Genomic DNA, 4,686 nt, shown 5'->3' on the forward strand with positions numbered 1-4,686 from the left:
GAGCTGGCCTTTCGACTGCAGAACTGCCCGTTCGGATGCAGAGCTGCCCGTTCGGCTGCAGAGCTGGCCTTTCGGCTGCAGAACTGCACGTTCGGATGCAAAGCTGCCCGTTCGGCTGCAGAGCTGGCCTTTCGACTGCAGAACTGCACGTTCGGCTGCAGAGCCGCCCTTTCGGCTGCAGAGCCGCCCGTTCGGCTGCAGAGCTGCTTGTTCGGCTGCAGAGCTGCCCGTTCGGCTGCAGAGCTGCCCTTTCGGATGCAGAGCTGCCCGTTCGGCTGCAGAGCTGGCCTTTCGGCTGCAGAACTGCACGTTCGGATGCAAAGCTGCCCGTTCGGCTGCAGAGCTGGCCTTTCGACTGCAGAACTGCACGTTCGGCTGCAGAGCCGCCCTTTCGGCTGCAGAGCCGCCCGTTCGGCTGCAGAGCTGCTTGTTCGGCTGCAGAGCTGCCCTTTCGGATGCAGAGCTGCCCGTTCGGCTGCAGAGCTGCCCTTTCGGCTGCAGAGCTGCACGTTCGGATGCAGAGCTGCCCTTTCGGCTGCAGAGCTGCCCGTTCGGATGCAGAGCTGCCCTTTCGGATGCAGAGCTGCCCTTTCGGATGCAGAGCTGCCCTTTCGGCTGCAGAGCTGCCCGTTTGGCTGCAGAGCTGCTCGTTCAGCTCCCAAACAAGAGAGATGGACAGAAAACTTCTTTCAGCGACAACAAGCCTAAAATGTCTTTTTCTGTGTTCTAAATTAATTTTGCTTTTAAAACATGAAACGAATGAAGAAGAAACTTCCTCAGATGTGAGTTTGATTTAACAGCTGGATATATCACATTATTAATATCAGTCACTTTTGCTGTTGTTGTTTTATTATGTTTGCTCTGATTATATACAGTATATTTAGGTCACTTTAAATTCTAATATTGATAAATATATTTATGTATTACATGAGGTAGACAGGAATATATACTTATTTTAGCAATTAAGTCCCAGTGAGGTTATGAAATGTGTTTTATAACCAGTTCTGACAGACAGCAGCAGTACAGCTTCCATTACAAGCAGGAATCTTTAACGCAGCTGTCCAATAAACAACAATAAACAACAATAAACATATAAATATAAATCTAAAGCAGAGAAAAGAAGCTTTCCATGTTTTCTCATTTCAAATGCATCTTTATTTGCAAATAACATAAAATGCAAATGACAAGAATATATATAAATAGTATTTTATCTATTTCCTATATTTACACACTTATATAAATAATTAATTAAGTAGCTATGTATAGCCAGTAACTTTATTGCTGGTCATATATTTATATTAAGAATCTAAAGTCTTATTTAGGAATATTGGCTTTATAACCGATATCCCACTTACCAATTTCATCTGACTCTTGAGTTCAGGTACAGATATCAACTGATACTGATATTTTTAGAGCGAGTTGTGCCAAACAAACTAAAATATCTGGAAAACTACACATGACATCTCATATTTTGTCACTTTGACTTAGAGGAGACGTAGCTGCAGAGTGTGATATGTGAATGTTGTGTAAACAGTGTGTCATTCAAGAGGCATTACGTAACTTTCTGACCTTATAACTCTGCGTTCTGGACGTGTTCGATGAAACAGTGACATCTATCATGTGCATTTCTGGCTCTTCACGAGGCTGAGAAACCAACACTATACAACTTTTACATCCGGGACGCGACGTGATGTTTTGCTTCACGGTATAATAAGAAACTGGCTGTTGTTCTATTCTATTCTATTCTATTCTATTCTATTCTATTCTATTCTATTCTATTCTATTCTATTCTATACTATAGTCATTTAGCAGACGCTTTTATCCAAAGCGACTTACATATGAGTGAGAACACAAGCATGAAATCAAACAGTAGAGGACATCATAGGAAGTGGACTGTCCATTTGGACGCAGGTACTTACATGAAGTGCTACAGGCTTTTTTTTTCTTTTGTTTTTTTTGTACTCCCTTCCCACCCCATAATATCACCTATGTTATAATACAAAGAATTAATCCCATAAAGTTTGTTGCAAAGAACTGGGCTAAGTTCTCCAACTTTCCAATTAATACAGCTGTACTAAGTGTTGAAGTGCTTCTTGAAGAGCTGAGTCTTCAGCTTGCTGTTAAAAGTAGACAGGGACTCTGCAGAGCGGACAGAGTTTGGGAGATCATTCCACCATCGTGGAACAACAGAGGAAAAGAGTCTGGCTGGTGATTTAGTCCCACGTATTGGTGGTAACACGAGACGGCTTTCACTGGTGGAACGTAGCTGTGGAGAGGGAGTGTAGGTCTGGATTAGGGAGTGATGGTAGACCGGAGCCGTTTGAGTTATTGTTTTGTAAACCAGAAGCAAAGCTTTGAATTTGATGCGTGCTGCGACCGGAAGCCAGTGAAGAGCGATTAGCAGCGGAGTGACATGAGCTCGTTTGGTTAAAGACCAGACTTGCTGTAGCGTTCTGGATCATCTGCAGAGGTTTAACAGAGCATACAGGCAGACCTGCCAATAAGGATTGCAGTAATCGATGCGTGAGATGACCAGAGCCTGAACCAACAGCTGAGTCGTGTGTTTTGTCCCACATTCGAGGTCACATAGTGGACCTGGTTATTTCTAAAAGTGTTGATATTTCCTCTGCTGCAGTTTCTCATTTGGCCTTGTCAGACCATCTCTGTATCTTGTTTAACTTACTGACCACCCAGAATGTCCAATCAACCTCAGGAGTACCTCAGGGGTCAGTCCTTGGACCTCTTCTGTTCAACTTGTATATTCTTCCTTTGGGTCAAATAATAGAGAACTTTAACATTAATTATCACAGCTATGCAGATGACACACAGGTTTATGTGTCTGTGTCACCAGATGACCACAGTCCAATAGACTTCCTGTGCCAGTGTTTGGAGCAAGTAAACACCTGGATGAGAGAGAATTTTCTTCAATTAAATGAAGACAAAACTGAGATTATTCTGTTTGGTAGCAAAGAAAAGAGGGTCAGCATTGGTAAACACCTGGAGACTCGAGCTCTTAAAACCACCAATCAAGTCTGTAACCTTGGAGTGTTGATAGATTCAGATCTGACTTTCAGCAGCCACATCAAAGCTGTCACTAAGACGCTATTTACCAACCGAGAAACATCAACAGAATTAAAAGTTTAGTCTCCCAGAAAGATCAGGAGAAACTCATCCATACGTTCATCTGCAGCAGACTGGATTACTGTAACGGTCTTTTAACAGGACTTCCTAAAAAGAGCATTAAACATCTGCAGCTCATCCAGATGCTGCTGCTCAAGCTTTAACTACAACTAAGAGGTCTGAACACATCACACCAGTTTTAACATCTTTACACTGGTTTCCAGTTTATACTGGTTCCCAGTCAATCACAGGATAGATTTCAAAACCCTGCTGATTGTTTACAAATCCCAGAATGGTTCTGGACCAGATTACAGATGTGCTCAGAGAATATAAACCAAACAGAGCTCTTCGGTCCAAAGACTCGAGTCAACTAGTCCAGACCAGAGTCCAGGCCAGAGACCAGACCAGAGACCAGACCAGAGTCCAGACCAGAGACCAGACCAGAGACCAGACCAGAGTCCAGACCAGAGACCAGACCAGAGACCAGACCAGAGACCAGACCAGAGTCCAGACCAGAGACCAGACCAGAGACCAGACCAGAATCCAGACCAGAGACCAGACCAGAGACCAGACCAGAGTCCAGACCAGAGACCAGACTAAACACGGAGAAGCAGTATTTATCTGCCAGTGGAGATTAAACTTTCATCAAATGTAGAAACTTTCAAATCCAGGTTAAAAACATTTCTTTTCTCATGCACCTGCATGACATCTGCAGTAACTTTTAATTCTGCTTTTAATTATTTTAACATAATTTATGATTTTATTGTGATTTTTCTATTTGTGTTTTCTTTTATGCTTTTAACGTTTCATGTAAAGGACCTTGAATTGTCTTGTACATGAAAGGCGCTATAGAAATAAGCTTGCCTTGTTTTGCCTTTGTCTGCGTTCATTAGTTCACCTGGGTTCATTCAGTTCATTTGTTTCACCTGTGTCTTGTTGTGTTCTGTGTATTTATACCCCTCAGTTTTTGTCTTGAGTTTGCTGGTCCATTGAGTTGTTTTCCTCCTGTTTGCGTCTATGCGTCAGTTTGCCTTCAGTTTCACTTTCTGAATTTCCATTTAGTTTAATTAAACATCTTGATTCTGCATTCCTGCCTCCAGTCCTGCATTTGGGTCCACACTTCCACCGCCTCTAGACAGAAAACTGCCCGTGTTGCGTGTGTGCTATGGCCACAGGACAGTTTCCTTTCTCCATCTGTTTACAGTGAGATGTATATTTCACTGAAACTGGACTTTATATCTGGCAGCCAGCTTAAGAACACAAGTCTTTTCATTAGAACAGGTTGGATTTATAGTATGTCAATATGTTTTCCATAGATGTAACCAAACCAGTTCAACTTTAATCAGAGTTGTTGCTGAGACTAAACTCTTTTCATCGGAGCTGAATCACCAACAAATGCTACAGATGCAGGGTCAGGAGATGTAGATGAGTTCACTGAATGGTAAAGCTCAGCTGATGTAATACTCAGGATTTTTTGTTTCTGGCAGAACCAGAAACACATGAACACAAAGCACGAAACAAAAGCTCAAGTGCATGTCAGAGAAACTGTGTGGCGTGACAAAGAAA

The sequence above is a fragment of the Telmatherina bonti genome (genome assembly GCF_933228915.1).
Source record: "Telmatherina bonti genome assembly, chromosome: 2".
NCBI classification, from domain to species: domain Eukaryota; kingdom Metazoa; phylum Chordata; class Actinopteri; order Atheriniformes; family Telmatherinidae; genus Telmatherina; species Telmatherina bonti.